The sequence below is a fragment of the Marmota marmota genome, unplaced genomic scaffold (genome assembly GCF_001458135.2).
Source record: "Marmota marmota marmota unplaced genomic scaffold, marMar, whole genome shotgun sequence".
NCBI classification, from domain to species: Eukaryota; Metazoa; Chordata; class Mammalia; order Rodentia; family Sciuridae; genus Marmota; species Marmota marmota.
Window position 1 is genome coordinate 39,629,074 of NW_025999853.1, and position 17,745 is coordinate 39,646,818.

Below are 17,745 nucleotides of genomic sequence, written 5' to 3' on the forward strand. Positions count from 1 at the left end.
TCTCTCTCTCTCTCTCTCTCTCTCTCTCTCTCTCTCTCTCTCTCTCTCTCTCTCTCTTTCCAACTCTAGGAAACATTTACTACAGCTGCCTAGTTCACAGCTGCTCTCCCATGATGTAACTAAGGATGTGGTCTGCATGCTTACATAAATAAATACCTCACCATTAAAGGGAGTCTACCTAAGAATGAAAAGTGGTATTTACATAGTTGCAATCCCTAGAAATCTTTTGTTGGAGAAATAACCTGTTTTAATAAATGTCACTACATTGATGGTTAACCTCGAGATGGTTAATATTGGTTGTCATCTTGACTGGATTGAGAAACACCCAGAAAACAGGTAAAGCATCCCTCTGGGTATGTTTGAGAGGATGCTTCCAAACTATTGGAAGGTAGGTGGGTAAACTGAGTGGGGAAGACTTGTGCTGAATGGGGTGGAAGGGGAAGGGGGAGAAAAGGCAAAGCTATGTGCGATCAAATCTTCTTAACCAGGTGTGATTTTTTTTTTCTGCTATTGTCACCCCCAGATATCTGATTCCATATTCTTCACCTTTTGAACATGACTTGCACCAGAAACTTTCCAGAGGACTTGCAGGTCTTCGATCTTGAACTGAGGCTGCATCACTGATCCCTCTTGTTGTGAAGCTCCCAGCTTCTTAGACTGAGCAACTTCTGGCTTCCTGGCTCTCCTGCACACAGACAGCCATTGTGAGATTGTCTACCTTATGATCATGTAAACCAATCTAAAAATTCCCTCCTATAATTAGATTTATGTTCTATTCCTATCAGAACCCTGATTCATATACTGCAGTCTATGTAGCACCTACATATGCTACCCATAGTAGTAATTAATGGTCCCTCCATTCATACAGTGTTCTAGTGAGATGGACATCATCACCACATTGATAGGGAAGACCTTGAGCTTACCTGTACTGCTCTAAGTCAGAAATCGAGGAGTAGAATAGAATTCAAACCTGGCTGTCCAGATTCTTCTATATCACACCGTCTAAGGACCAAATACCTCTTTGTTTTCATTTTCCACTGATGACATGGTCCCCCCTTTAACCTTGTCTGTGTAACTGTCATCTCTTTTATTACCTGCCACTCTCACCACCATAAGAGAAATCACTCTTTCACTTAAGGTGGGTGAGAGCCAATACTGACACCATCTGAAAAGGGCAGAGATGAGCCCTTCCTCCCCTTTCTTGCAGGGTACTCCTGAGACATCTCATGCCAGGTCCTGGTTCCCATGGGTGGATCCTGAGATGAAGGGTTGGGTGGAGCTTCTGGATAGCTGTGCCTTTATGAGGGTCAAAGTCTCCTTCTAGGCCTATGAATAGAAAGGAGGAAGTTTATCCAGTGGCTCCAAGCTAGTTACACAGTGTGCTTTCCTCCTCCCATCTGAGTCACCAGAGAGTCCTGCCTGTTTTTCACAGGGTTCACCTGAATCACTGTAACAATGACAGTGCTGGTGGTAGAGTGTCTTATGAAAATACTGTGTGCCTTGGATAAAAACAACCTTGGGTTCAAAATCTACTTCTGTAGAAAGAAAATGACACTTACCTCTCTCGGTCATTTGGGGTTTGAATCAAAATAACCAGGGTAGATGTCTGATAAATGTTCATGCCTTTGATTTACTCTCTGTTCCAAAAAGCCAAACACTGGGGACTCAGATAGAATTCAGGAATAAGCCCATGGACACCTAATTCTGTGATAGCCAGCCTCCAAAATAGTCCACTGATATTCCTCCCTCCCAACATCATCACGTTTGCATGGTTCCCTCCCACACTGGATCAGGGTTGGTAGTTGTATCCAACAGAACACAGGAATGAGAGTGTTATAATGAGAATGAGAGAATTATAATCTGGAGGCCAGATTATAATTATAAAAGTTTTCACAACCTCTGTCTTGCTTTCTCTTGGTCACTCACTCTAATGAAGGCAAGGACCCATATCTGTGGACCCTTGGGTGGCCCAATGGCCCATCCAATAGCCTGACTACAACCTTGTGAGAGACTCAAATACAGAATGACTTGATTAAACTGCTGCCAGATTCCTGCGTGAAAGACAAATGTTCTCCTAGACGGGCACATTTTATGGCCAACTTTTATGCAGAAATAGATTAATTCATACACATTCTCCATTCCTATCTGCCACTACCTATCTACCCCTGCAGAGATTCCCACCACACCCAAATGTATAGCTGACATCCATCTTAGGTAAACTAACTTTCCTTGTAATTGAGAACAAATTATAAATTGCTCGAGCATTGGGATATAGCTCAGTGGTAGAACACTTATCCCAGATCCTAGGTTCATTCCTTGGCACCACACACACACACACACACACACACACATAAAAGTCTACATTTCTACATTTTTTATTATCAAATGACACACCCAACAAAGTCAAACAACCTAACTTTTCTTAGAAATGTAGGTTTGACCCTACAGTATTATAATTAGGAACCCAATATAAAATATATTTGATTTGTTTCTCTAGAGGATCTGTTTTAATGGGATACACCAAAAGAATTTGAAGAGCTGCAACTTTTTGAAAGTCAAATACTCTTAGGTACTATAAAGCACACTGAATGAAATAAAACCATAAATCACCCTATAAAGATGTTTTTATCATCCAGAGAATTTCTCTCACAATAGATGATACACTGTATGTGATATAGTTCACTCATTCCACTATCCTCTCTTGACAATCTGCCTCGTGCCAGGAACGTGTTAGGAATATAAGACATATTTCCGCCATAAATTCAGAATATTGATGGTCTAGAAGGAAAGCAGATTCTAACCATTGAATTAGTATTTTATTTTCTACTTTATGTAGAATGCAGTCTCTCTATAAACATACATAATTCTTTTTTTTGGGGGGGGGCGGGTACCAGGGATTGAATTCAGGGGCACTTGGCCACTGAGCCACATCCCCAGCCCTATTTTGTATTTTATTTAGGAACAGGGTTCCACTGAGCTGCTTAGCACCACACCATTGGTGAGACTGGCTTTGAACACACAATCCTCCTGTCTTAACCTCATGAGCCACTGGGATTACAGGGATGAGCCGTACCCAGCCTACATATACAATTTTCATCAGAAATTTTAATTTAGATTATTGACTATATAAAGATAATCAAAGTGATGATAAAAATAAAGCAAATTCCAAGGAATTTAAAGTTAGATATTTTGTTATAAATTAGAAAGAAATGATGGGCAACATTAGTTATCCAATTTGTATAGCCCAGTGCAAAATAAAAATGCAAGCTCCTTGTTCAAAATTTCTAAGAATATAAAGATGAGAGCAGACATTAAATTCAGCATACAGTCACTGAGTAAAGAGTCTATGACAGCTTCCCATTAAGCTGGCCCTGGTGACAGATGTGTTTTGTAGCTTCTAGAAGAGATCACTCTGGAGTTTGCTACTAGAAGCAAAAGGGAGGCCAGGCGAGGAGGCATCAGGGTACATGTGATGGAAGGACACTGAGAATCATCTGTTTACTGAAGAGAGAACTACATTTCCACTGTACTTTATAGTTTACAAAGCACCTCTGCCAGATCCAGTATCTCACTTAAATGAAGTGACAATTGTATGGGGCGTTAAGGTGATCCCCCTTGTATAGAAGACAAACTTGGGCCCACAGAGGTGAAGTGCCTCACTGAAAGCCACTCAGACAGTACAGGATGAAAAATTCAAACCAACATCAATACACCCTGCTGTTAAGACTTGTGGGTTGCAAAGAGACACAGAACTTTACATATGCAGTCTAGAATTCATGAGTGTAGGTGGAAAGTGACAGGTGGGATATCAAAAGTCTATTTTAATTGGTTGTTTTTATGCCTCTGGCTCTGACATAACTTTAGAGCAAATACCAGACTAAGTTCCAGATCCCTAATCCCTACTCACTCTCTCCTTTGCCTCCTCATCCTTCATAACAGCTTGATATCTCATTTCTCAATCAGTCTCTAGACTGGTCAATAAAATTCCATCAACCTAGGAACCTCCCCTCAAGCTTGCCTTCTTAGAAGACCCAAGAATCTGAATTTCTTATACCTGACTGTTGCACAACCACCTTTTAAAATATAAAGCACACAGCTCTATCTTTAATAGCAACTTAAAACCTTCTTGAAAATTGTACATGTCACCTTAACTAATCTGTCTTCTTTCCAAAAAGGTAGATGACAGCTAGTATGGAATTTGCCAGAATAAATCTGCACTTGAACAAAACAAGTTTATTAGTCATCCTTAAGCTCATTTCATTTTCTCCACTCTTACACTTAAAACAATGAAAATTTATAATTTTATGGACAGATTTTAATTATGAAAGATCAAAAAGCAAATTATTAAAACAAAAACCACATTTCTTTTTAATAGTACTATTCAAAATGGCATTACTTATGAAATATTAGCTTTTAATTGGGTAAATATATAAACGTGATTTAAATACCTCCTAACTCTAATTAATAATTTTCCCCTTTATTTCATAATGTTTCCCAGCACAGGAAATCCAATGTCAAGTACAACATATTTCCCTTAAATTCCAGCTTTATTTCTGACTTGCTGTAAGGCACTGGCCCAAGTTCCTAAATTCTCTATATTTTATTTATTTATTTTGGGGGGCTATAAATCACTAGTTCATAGTGTTTGCCTAGCTTGCAAGAATCTTTGAGAAATCCAGGCTCTAGTAGTGCAAGTCACTTTAAAAGTACCAAGTATCATTATATTTATGATTACAACCTTGACAGTTTCATCATGCTATACTATATGAAATTAATTTTTCAAAATAATAACAAAATAATATTAATTATACAGATTTGGGAATGGATATTCTGAAATCCAGCAAGAGTTAGATACCTTTAAAAGTATAGTAGCCAGAGCTGGGTGTGGTGGCACATGCCTATAATCCCAGCTACTCAGGAAGCTGAGGCAAAAGGATGGCAAGGTGAAGTCCAGCCTGGGCCATTTAGCAAGACCCTCTCTCAAATTAAAAAAAAAAAAAAAAGGTACTGGGGATTGAATCCAGGGGCACTTTACCACTGAGTTACTTCTCCAGCCCTTTTCATTTTTTATTTTATGATAGGGTCTTGCTATGTTGCTGAGGTTCTTACTAAGTTGGTCTTAAAAATGGTTGGAATTGGTGCTGGGTTTATAGTTTAGGGTTTGTCTAGCATGCATGAGGCCTTACCACACATACACACACACAATGCTAGCTGGTTTGAGGTGTATGCCTGTAGTTCCAGCTATGCAGGAAGCTGACAGGGAAAATCACTTGAGCCCAGGAGTTCTAGGCCAGCCTGGGCAAGTTAGTGAGAATGGGTGCCAAAAAAATAAAAATAAAATAACTGTGAGACACAAGTGCCAAGATAAAATTCAAATCCAGAGTCCATTCATATCTCATGATAAACATAAGAGACCCTCAAGAATGGCATACGTCATCTCCATCTGCTAAGCTAATATTACACATGAACATGTAAAATGTAGAATACAGAACGTTTATGTATTACATGGCAAATAATAAGCTATTTATAATATGTAATATCTTCACCTTTGTGTTTTATTTTATCCTATTTCTAATGTCTACTCCTCGGGGCAATTGGATAGAGTAAGAAATATCAAAAGTGAAAAAAAAAATGACAAAGTATCAGGAAAGAATGGAAAATCAGGACAAAAATCTGAAATCTGAAAAAAGGATATGAAAGGATAAGGATGAGAACTCAAAGGATGGAGAGAAAGTGGGGACTCAGTTGACAGACCTCCTACAGGAGCACTGGCACTTCTGTTTGGGGCTATTTTCTTCTGCATGGTGGTTTCTGCTCCTTTCTTTGACCAGACCCCTCATATGGTGTTCCCTTGCCTTAAATGTAGAAGTCAAGGTCCCATCCCTTGCATAAGATGCTTTTCTGCTTTTCTCATGAGTGCTAATCCCCCCACACCCAAACCTGGCCCTCACACAAGGTTATGGGTTTGAGTGCTTGTGTGTGTGTGTGTGTGTGTGTGTGTGTGTGTGTGTGTTTCCCTATGTTCTTCCCCTCCTTGCCAAATTTTCCCTGGCTGGTCCCCAAGTAGTTGTTTCCTCCCAACTCATCCTGTCTGGTAACCCTCCCTATTTCGCTTCATTTGTTTTTCTTGTAGTTCTCCTACACTCTCTCTTGTTTATCTTCTGAACCATCATATCCTCTATTAGTGGAGGTTATCTCTGGATGTTGACTCCCATCCAGACAGCATTCATTTTCTTTTGACCCTACTTTAAAAGGGAATTTCAGTTAATTATTTATGCATTTTATTCTCCCAAAGGGGTGATCACTCAGATTTTCTAAAGTCCCTGCTGTCCTACACAATTACACAATTTCATCAGTTGGAAGACAGCTGGCAGGAGACACAATTCAGCCCTCTCTTTAATCTAAGGATAAAGATGGCCAGCCTGCCTCCATGTTCATCCATCCCTGAGCTGTTTTTGAAAACTCCTTTTTTGGTGGGGGGCGGGTACCGGAGATTGAACCCAGGGGAACTTGACCACTGAGCCACATCCCCAGCCCTATTTGTATTTTATTTAGAGACAGGGTCTCACTGAGTTGCTTAGCACCTTGCCATTGCTGAGACTGGCTTTGAACTTGTGATCCTCCTGCCTCAGTCTCCTGAGTCACTGGGATTATAGGCTTATACCACCTCACCTGGATAAAAATTCCTTCTTTGATCACATGGCATTATCAGTTGCAAATTCAAGCAGGAGACAGAAAATAAGTAACATTGAACTCTACTCCTTCTTAGGACACTAAGTATTATCAAGTTAATCCTACCATAGTATTAACCTAGGACTTTTGATTTCATTTTATGCAAATGACTGCTTATATAAATCTGCGTTCATATCAAAGCTGTGGGAGTGGACATGGAAGCAATCATGGAAAAAAATTGTGTGAAAACAGAGTGACAAATGTCATATCCTTTCTTTAGAGATTATGACTTGGTAGCTTTAGGGACTATGTGGCCCTATGGGAATACTGTCTTGGGTTTTCAAAGATACACACACTATTTTAAAGGTATTAAGGGAATTTATATACAACCTCTTTTTACATGAGCCAAGTCAGCCAGAGGCTGCCTTTTGTTCCAAAGTTTTAAAGCACTTGAGAAGATCATTCTTTTGAGCTGAAGAATAAATGCCAGAGTCAGGGAAAGTGAGACCTAGAGAAGTGACTTGTTACACAGGAAGGACTGGTGGGGAAATCGGGATCAGATGCTGAGTGGCTGGCTTCTCTTGCTACCTCCTGCCTTTGCACTCAAGGCTCAGGTGCACCAATGACAAATATAAACATTTCCACAGAAGACAAGGCACTGGAGATGCCTAATATTCCTTCTTGAAATAGCTTTCTTTTTCCTCATAACTTTACACAATTACAATTCAAAAATGCGCTACCTCCCACTGTATCACACCACCAAGCATGATTGTCTTTTTATTTTTCATAAACTATAAACCTGTACAATCGAGAATTCAGGATTTCTAATCAATAACATTACTTGTCAAATAAATTGCTTAAAATTCCAGAAACATGTTACTCGTCCTCTCACATGGATTTCTATGTTCATGAAGTGAGGACAACAAGAGTGTCTTTTCACTTTAAAAATGAAAATAGATAATTTAGAAATATAGATGATTCTGATAAGATTTTTCTCCGTGCTTGTGACACCCTTGAAAGCAACATGGAAACCACTTGCAGTTTCCGAGCACTTCAAAGATTACAATGTGATCATTTTCTAATTATGGAATGAAACTCGGTAAGGGCAGCCAACTCTTCCTGCACTTGTCCTACATATATTCACATGCAGACAGACACGTGGTTTCATTCATTCTACTCCTATTTCCCTGCTCCTGATTTCTTTCTTATATTCGTCTTCTTACTCCTCCACTTCTCCCCCTCTCCCCCCCAGAAAATGTTAGATGATCCCTTTATCCCTTCACTTTCCTTTAGACCACAGTTGGCAACATCCTTCTCAGACATCTTCACATTTGCTGGCTCATAAGATGACTCTTCACTGTCACTCAAATTACTTCTCATTTTATGTGTCTCTCACTGTGCAACAAATTACCATACACTTAGAAGCTTCTAACAACATCTGTTTATTAATTCACAGTCCTGTAGGCTGGAAGTCCTGCTCAGTGTCGCTCCATTCTCTGTTCCAGGGATCATAAAGAGGGACTCAAGCTGTGAGCCAAGCTGAGCCTTCATCTGCAGACTCTGAGTGGACATCACTTCCAGGCCCACTGAGGTCATGGGCAGAATTCAGTCTCTTGTAGTCATAGGACTAACAGCCTGGCTTCCTTGATGGTTGTTGGCCAGGATGCCTTTCTCTTTAAGGTTGTTTGAATTCTTTCTTGTGTGGCCTCCTGCATCTTCAAGTCAAATCCCCTTCACTCTTCATAGCTCTCTGACATCAGTCTCCAGATGGAAAAGCCCTCTGAAAGGTCTCCTGTGATTAAATCAGACCCACCCAGGTTAGCTTCTCCCATCTTTAGGCCAACTTTGCCATCAGATATGACACAATCACAAGGCTGTATTCACAGGTGAGACATCTTTATGGGAGCACTCTAGGATTTGATCACACTGCCACCAGTTTTTTGGCTATATCTTAGGTGGAAATATCTTGATTTGTGGATTTGATCATGGGCAGAGATCAAAGTAGAAGAGGAAAGAAGGCAGATGAGGCATAAAGATATCTGGGGTGTTATGATCATGCTCCTTGCTTCCCTTAGCTGGCCTACAGCCCTTCATACCCTGTTCATAGACTACTTTCCATTTCATCAAATTTGTATTTTTCTTTCTTACACATTATACTCCACCTTTCATAGCAATATTGGAAAATGCACTTTGCAGGGGCTTCTAGATTTTCTTTTGTATTGCTACTTCCACATATCTTCATAGAGAAGGCACAAGCAGACCTCTTGCCTTGCTGTTTCTTGGGTAATTTTAGCATACAAACTGAGCTGTCTGCTGCTGTAGGTAACGTGATGTATAATAATCCCTCAGACTTGAGCTGGCCACTTCCACAAGATCCTCCTCCAGAAATGACTTCCTAAGACACAAAGAGCAATAACCATCAAGGGGAGAGGTATTGATCAATGGAATGAAATCAAAGTTAAGAACTTCAGTTCTTCAAAACCCATTAAGAGAGTAAAAAGGTAAACCATAGACTGAGAGAAGGGAGTTTCAATACATATTCTGACACAGGGCTCTTACAGGGAGCATAGGAAACACTCCTTTGAATCAATAAGAAAAAGGAAGAGAACTCAATAGAAAAAAGGGCGAATATCATAATAGATACTCCACAAGAGAATATCCCCAAACAGAAAATAATTATATGTTTATATAATTATATGTTTAGGCACCTGTCATCATTAGCCAGTGGGGAAATGCAGATTAAAATCCTAATGCAAAAAATACAACATATTATCCAAAATGGCTGAAATAGAGAAACAGACAATGTAGGTCAACCAGAATTCTCATACTTTGTTCACCAGAGTGAAAATTATTACAACTGCTTTGGGATTCTGTTTGACTATTTCTTGCCCAATAAAATTAGGCATACCCATAATTGAAAGTAATTCCACTCCTAAGTATAAACCCAACAGAAATGTATGAATCTATCTAACAAATGGCATTTACATGAATGCTAACTCAGCATTATTCATTATATTCCCAAGCTGGAAAAAAATCCAACTATCCATTAACAGTGAAATGGATTAAAAAAATCATGGTATATTCCTACAATAGGATAATATAAAGGAATGAGCATAAACAAACAACAGCTATACACAAAAGAAGAATGAATTTCACAATAGTGTGGAGTAAAAAGAGTCAGTCAAAAAAGAACATGTCATGATCTCCTTCTTATAAAGTTTAAGAACAAACAAAAGTAATCTGTGAAATCAGAATAGCACTTACCCACAGGGGTTACCGGGAGAGGAAGGAGAAACAAGGAGGCATTTGGAGTGCTGGTGAGGTTCTGATTACTGATCCGGGTACTAATCATATGTATGTGTTCATTGTGAGAAAATGAGTGGAGCTGAACACTTAATTATTTATTTCCTTTCTGCATGCATTTCATACTTCAGCAGAAAATTTCACATATGCAAAATAATTTATATATGTAATATCTTTCCTATCTGTGAGTATGGAACCACATTAGCTTGTTCATTACAATATAAGCAGCTCTTAGAGTCTAACACATACCGTTGCTTGTTGAATAGTTGATTATTGAATTCCTAAGAGTGTTTCCTTAGTACAGATCATTTTTTTCTTCCAGTGGAGTAGCATTCCCCCATGTTTTACCCAATATCTTTAGATATTGCCAGGCAATTGTTTCAGGTAGGTGAGGTAGATGAATTTGCGGAGTGGGGAATGGATAGCAAAATGAGAGGGAGCTGGAGTTTAAGTTTCCTAAGGGCAAGAACTTTCTGTATTGTTTGTTCACTGTGCAAGGAGGCACATATAATTTTATATGTACTGTATAAGTCCTTTTAAATCTTATAACAAGCAGTGATTTTCTTATCTATACATATAGTAAGCATTTGAAAAATATCTGAGAAAGTATTATACAATGTACCTCTCTACCATTCCTTGTCTCTTTCCTCCCAGCTTCCCCAGAGTCATAACTGCAGACTAAGAATCTGTCACAGTGAGGATGGAATGAGGAACTGCAAGAAGAAAGGCAGGAGTTTTCCGACAGGGTTGCAGATACAGATTTTTGGCATCATTCCTGAATGAGATTATATGTGTGGCAACATTCACTCATAGGACCGGAAGGAGTCATCCTCGCACAACCTTTAGCTTGGGTCCCACTGTCTACAGTGTACCCTATCCATATTGCTTATGTATGTCATGTTTATACATCATACTTACTTGAATCCATGTGCTAAAAGTACTAATTTCTTAAATATAAACATTAAAAATGCAACATGACATTCGTAACTCTATTTTGCATTTCTTCACTTTTGAACATACCAAGAATTTTTTTTTTTTTTTAATGAAAGTGGCCCAAGGCACTTGAACTTTGGAGTAACCCTGACAAATGGGCAATTGAGTTCAGTGTGCACAGCAAGATTTTATCTCATGCCAACCTGAGTGTAACCACTGCTAAGAGAGAGGGACAAAATGATTATAGCTCTTGGGCTGATTTGACACTGAAGCCCACAAAACACCAGAAGCCTCATTTAATTTTAACTTTTTACCCTGAAAGACTTGTGCCGAGGGGGGCTTTTAAAGAGTAACAGAAATTCTTGAATTTACTTTTCATTTCTGTCGCCATCTCAGGGCTGTGGTGCAGATTCTCAGGAGGTTTTGATGACAACAGCAACATCTACTACTTAGAGGGGATTTACAGTTCAGTTCAGTTCCCTTCAGTCCTCTGAAGAGCCCTGCCAACCGCAGTTACTACTCCTGTCAGAGAGTCCTGCTAACAACCTCCCTCACCTCCCAAAAAAGTAGAGTGACCTGTCCCAGCTTAGATCCATGGCCATGCATGGATCTCATGAAGTATACAAAGGTCCACAGGCTGAGAACCTCTCCATTGCTGTAAAATTGCTGTGTTTATTGATGCTTCTTCCTTTAATTATGGGAAAAAAATGTTCAAAAATTAATTTCAGTTTGGCAATTTTTCCATTTTCATCCACTGGAAAAAACTCAAACATTGCTACTTCTTTCATTCACCATGCATGCTTAGCTGGTGAAACAGTCCATGTGAACCAGGTGAAGGAATTTCTTTTTCATTTGGGTGGAAACCAAAAAGGAGAAAATACTTTTGGCAGAGAATGAAGCCATGCTATTTTGAAAGGAAAAACGAGAAGGGGGAGGGAGAATATAACATAAAAAGGAAAATATTTCAAATTTGTAAGGAAAAATATTTTTCACTAGAAAAATTTCCTCATGCTCTCATTTGTGCTTGGCTTGGCCTCCCTGTGGCAATGCAGGCAGTCTGTCTCTTAGCACCACAGCTGTGAGTGTGGATATGGACTTAAGGAGATGCAGTCAGTTTAACCCCACCCTCATTTTATTAGCTGCTTCACTTTCACTGGATTTCATCGTCTTGCCATAGGCTGTCACACTTGCTGTCTAAATTGTTTCATAATTCTATTTTACAGAATAACATCTTCATTTAGCAGAAGTTAGCATAATGGGGGAAATGGTAACAATCAGAATGATGTATAATCACAAAACCACATTGACATTTTTGAGTAATGTATTATGGATGCTATTACTCAGGCTATCCTGGAGGAATGGATCAGCTAAAGAGTATTCAGAATTACAGACATTGTAACAGGAATTCCTTCTACTAGTTCAGGAGCTGGCAAACATTTTTTTTCCCAAAGAGCTGGATAGCAAGTATCTTAAGTTTTGTAGGCTACACTGCCCTGTCTCGACTATTCAACCCTGCTATTGCAGTGAAAGCAGCTTAGACAATAGACAACACACCAATGAATAGCTATGGCAGTGTTTCTGTAAAACCTTTATAAAAATAGATGGCAGTCAAATTTGTGAGATGGAGCTACAGTTTGTGGACCTCTGATCTGGATGATAGATACATTTGCAACTGCAATATAAAGGTTCCTCCTAGACATTCAGCCTGAACCATCTGTTTGCTAATTTATCTGAAAAGTTGTGGTATTTTTTGTAAAGTTAAAATTAAAATGAATGTTCTCATGAGAAAATATTTATAAGGATAGATACTTTACAACTTTGTTGAAGGATTGGTTATTTTTTTTAAGTCTCAATAAAATTAATATGAAACAGATCAGTGGGTAAAAATATGTTCTCAGTGCCTATGCATGGAACAAACTAAAGTGCACAGCTGAATCTTGAGCATCGTTGACCTTCAGCTTACTGTTTTGCCACACCCAGTCCCCCTTATAGGAACTCTAGCACACAAAGTCAGTGACACTTCTTTTCAGGATTAGCTCCCGCTTTAATCTTGGTGGCATTAATGTGCATTGTACTGACTGTACTTTGGAAGGCAAAGTGTATGACTTATGGAGACTCAGAATGATGTTTTCAAGTCGTTGAAAAACGACTTCATTTCCAACTGATGCTGGTGGTGATAATCCTTTCCTTTATTTAGGGGTTTCCCTAAGATTTTAATAAACATTTCCTAATCAGGATTTTGTTTAAATTTCAAACAAATAAATGAATTGAAAGCACCACATGTCAGCTGCCACAAGTTAAGCACTAATGGTGAGCAGTGTTATTCATTTTTTTTTTTTTTTTTACCTAACTGACCTCCGGAACTGAGCTGCCAGCATTAGGCATAAAATACCAGGCAGTTTAAATGATCTAAGTAGTTTAAACTATTATATGACCAAATTGAAATATTAATATAATTTACTCCAAAACATGCAAAAAAGTTGCATAGGAATTGAGAACTAGTGTATTGCTTGGTCCTAACCCATGTCATAGGCTGCTGCCCTGAAAGATTTTGTCTCTGGAATTCCTTACCTATGTTTTCCTGGCTGATGCTGGCTTACAGATCTCTCCTTGTCTCAATCTGGACTTCTTCAGTGACATAGAAATTAGGACATCTAATTTATACTATTCTATATTGCACTCCTGACTTTGACATTTATTTTCATATTTGCATTGGGTATTTATTACCCTTTCTCCTCCAAGTGTTCATACATAGTATGGGGGCTGCTCATCCAATGTATATTCAATGTTTCTTGAATAAATGAATGAATAAAGGTCTTTATTTATTTATTAATGCATTCCATGACTATTTATTGAGTGCTGACAATGTACTAGTAAACATAATGGGCAAAATCCTGTCCTAGTGTGGCATACATTCCAGTGGAGGAAGTCTCAAAAATAAACATAATGGTATTAATTTAACAAGTGGTAAGTTCTATAGAGAAAATTAAAACGGGAATGGGAAAAGGGAATCCTGGAGGATGCGGGGATTGAGTTTCACTACAGTAGTCAAGGAAGGTCTCATAAGGAGACATTTGAGCAAAGACCTGAAGGAGGTAGGGAGAGGATCTGCCCAGTTCCTGGGTGAAGAGTTTTCTAGGCAGAGACACACAGAGGAGCAGCCTGGGGCTCTGAGTCCACAGAGTGTGAAGAGGACAAAAAGAAAGAGATCTGACCACTAGAAGGACTTGTTACTCACTCTGAGACAGACCAGTTATTTGCCTTCCTGAGTTTTCAAAAGTCAATTGGGCATGACCTGTTCAATGGTGTTGACTATTCTTTCTCCAAAAGAGAGATGATCCCACATGTCTGCTTATTTGTTCATTTTCCATGTCTAATTTTCTTATATGCAAAATGACAACAACACCATTCCTTACGGGGAATTTTGTAGGGGTTAAATAACCATCACTGTAAAAACATGAGCTTAAACTGTCCAATAAGTGGGTGGCACAACTATTTTATCAACAACCACTTACTGGGTGCCATTTATGGGGAAGGCAAATGGAACTTGTAGAAGAGACAAGTAGGGAAGATTGAAGGGCTAGAGCAGGCTAGAAAGAAAAGCAAAGTTAATAGATGAGGGAGGAGGGATAAGGAAAGAGAAAAAAGGGTTTCTATGTTTCTAATCACAGGACAAAGAGCATGGCACTGGGGGCTGGGCTGACTTGGTTTCAGATTATATATATTCCGTTTACCTTGGGTAAGTCACATTTGAGCCCATTTCCCTCCGTTTAAAAATAGGATCTGTCATTTGCCTCTCAGCACACTGTTAGGATTAAAAGAGATACTGCACCTACATCCCTAACACAATCACAGCACCAACTGCTGAGTGATTATTAGTTACCATACTAGTCACTACCATCATCATCCCAGAAGGTCAGGAAACAGAGGCCTTTCTGCATCTTTTGACAAATAAATAAAAAACAAAATAAATAAATAAATAATTAAAAAGCATGAAAGACCTCTTGAAGGGAAACCTAATAAGGATTCATTTTAAAAGCAGCTGATGCTAAATTATGCACTAGGACTCCATTTATTGCTTGAATCAAGTTGAGCCCCTCGGAACATCTTTTCAGTAATTCAAATCCCTAAAAATTTGGCTGAGCTAGGAAACATGAGCTAACCTGGAAAACACATATCTACAGAAAAGAGGACATAATTCCATAAAAACTGGGTGATAATTCTACATTAAAAACAAATACAGAGGCTGGGGTTGTGGCTCCGTGGTGGAGCGCTCGCCTGGCACATGTGAGGCACTGGGTTTGATCTTCAGCACCACATATAAATAAATAAAATAAAGGTATTGTATCCATCTACAACTGAAAAAAAATTTAAAAAGAAAACAAATACAGGAGACCTTGTGTGACTTGGATAAAGACCGTAATGTATTAGCAGTTCCAGGAAAAGTAGAAGACAGATTTGGAACTAAGCAATACAAAAATGAAACCAAGCTGTGCCAAGGAAGAAGGGATGAAGTTAATCAGCTGCCAAGTGCTTTTCCATTTGGGATAGACAGGGTTTAGAGCTGGCAGCAGGAGCGGCACAAGACTTTATGTACAAGAGTCTCATAAAATTATCTGAATTTATTCTGCACTGCAGAGGGCATCTGCTACATTTTTATTTGTCTGGCATCCCTTACTGCAGAGAACAGCCCCTTCCCAACTCTGTGTGATTCTCATGAGTCTATTATTCAATGAGTCCTACCTTCCCCACAAGAGTAGGTTTGAACCCCAAGAGGGTCCAATTGGAATACCTCATTTCCTGGGCCAGAGAAAGACAGATAACCCAAGCATCCTAGCTGTCAAGTACCATACGACCCTAGAGTTGCCTGGAAATTTGTTGGTCCTCTGTGGGACAAAATTAACAATTCAGTGAAAACTTAAGCAAGAAGAATCAAAAGAGAGTTATAGATAGAGAGAAGAGGAATAGAAAGAGAGCAAGAGAGGGAAAAAGAGGGAGGGATGAAGGAAGAAAGGAAGGGGGAGAGAGAGAGAGAGAGATTCCTACTGATACCATATGACTGTTTTAATTCTTTGATTCAGATATCCCTGAACCTGCCACTTCTCAGGACTTTTCATTCAAGCAGATAGATTATTATTTTCTATCTTTGTTACTATTATTATGAATTGAATTCTTCATTTATAACCCAAAGCATCAATTAGGAAAAATATGAAAAAAATTACGACCCTAAAATGATAAGGGCCATTTGTGACAACCTACATGGGATACGTTATTCTGTCTACCCAAAAGTAAATAAATAAATACATGTCTTAAGATGTTACAACAGATTTGGGTAAAAGTTCACAGCCGTCTGACCCACATCCTGGTCTTGAAGGTCTGATAGTATAAGTAACTGTACTGCAGTTTTTCAGCTGTAACCACAACCCACCTGGGGCAGTAAAACTGCTCCCCTGCACTGGGAAATGATTTTACAAGTATAGGAAAGCTTACAATTAAACATAAAGATCATAAGTAAGTTAGAGCCATAATATTTATACTGTTAAATAAGTTTAGAAACAGAAGTTAAAATTTGTGTTTAAAGTGTTAGTAATGTTTAAATAAAACTAATATTAGAGAATCTGACAAATTTTAAGTCGTGCTTTCAACTTCAACTCTGTAGTTGGTTTTATTCTTTTTATCTTAACTTGAAAAATTTGGATAATTGAATGTTTATAGAAAGTATTGGAATATTTTGATTCATTATGGCTTTAAAATTAATTTTTAAATTTATAAGCTCTTTGATTTTGCTTGTAAAAGTTTAAATCAGGCTTGTTAGGCATGAGTTGATTGATCAATTATAAATGTTTTTAAAATTTCAGAGAAATTTAATTGATGGCTTATTTATATACTAGAAAGATTTTGATCTGCTACAATTGAATTAATCAAATAAGTAGAAGAATGGTCTTTAAAATTACATAAAAATTCCCTGTTTTATAAGTAAAATCAGAATTACAAAGTGAACTTAAATTCCTAGGAAAATTACAGTATTGAACCTGCAACTTAATGAAACACCACTTTCTTTTTTTTTCAGATTTTATGTTTTTATTTGTTCTTTTTAGATGTACATGACAGTAGCGTGTATTTTGACAAACCAATACTTAAACACCTATAAATAGTTTATTTCTATTCACAAAAATCCCCACTTCAAAAATACTGAAAAACACATCATCACACATGGCATGAAAAATCATAAACACAGAACTCTGGCTGCAACAGTACTTCCTGTAGAGAGTGAGAAGTGTGTGGTCTCTATGGGAAATGAGGTAAGGCAAACCACATAAAAATATTCCCAGTAAACAATGATGAACCAGTTGGATCAGCTTCTAGGAACTAAAAGTAGAGAATCAACAACTGAGGTGGTAATGATCTATCTTTCTTTCTTTTTCTTTCTTTCTTTCTTTCTCTCTCTCTCTCTCTCTCTCTCTCTCTCTCTCTCTCTCATCAGGTGCTTATTAAATATGCACCACACATTGAGCTCTATTCTACAGCTCTAAGATAAAGGCGAAGAAAGGGAAACATAGATTATAAGTTGGATGTTAAAGAGGCAGAAGGAGGGTAGACACAGCAACTGGGAACGAAGGAGAGAGGCCAGCAGTTACTTCCACAGAGGAAGATCAGGCTGCTGTGTCTCAGATTCCTTAACTTTGCCTGACATCAGTAAGCATGGACTATAAGAGCATCCCCAAATATAACTCCAAAGAAAAAGAGAAAACAAAATGAAAAGAGAATGAGGTAATACTTTTGATCATAATAGATTCCAGCCACAAAAAAAGATGGGGGTGGGTGGGGAGCAGTAGA

The 17,745-nt window shown here is 38.4% G+C and overlaps 2 long non-coding RNA genes across 6 annotated transcripts in view; both read right to left on the reverse strand.

Moving 5' to 3' along the window:
- Positions 1–2,840, reverse strand: part of LOC125617469 — a 37,923-nt gene extending 35,083 nt beyond the window's left edge. The window contains exons 1-2 of one of the 5 annotated variants that reach the window (XR_007348494.1): positions 1,095–2,834; positions 547–685 (exon numbers count right to left, since the gene is read on the reverse strand). This is a non-coding gene — a long non-coding RNA (uncharacterized LOC125617469). Of the gene's footprint in view, positions 1–546 lie in introns of all 5 variants that reach the window. The other 4 variants (XR_007348492.1, XR_007348502.1, XR_007348491.1 and 1 more) reach the window with 4 other exon arrangements.
- Positions 2,841–4,392: 1,552 nt separating this feature from the next.
- LOC125617475 overlaps positions 4,393–17,745 on the reverse strand; it is a 33,006-nt gene continuing 19,653 nt past the window's right edge. The window contains exon 2 of the long non-coding RNA XR_007348505.1: positions 4,393–9,067. This is a non-coding gene — a long non-coding RNA (uncharacterized LOC125617475). The remainder of the gene's footprint in view (positions 9,068–17,745) is intronic.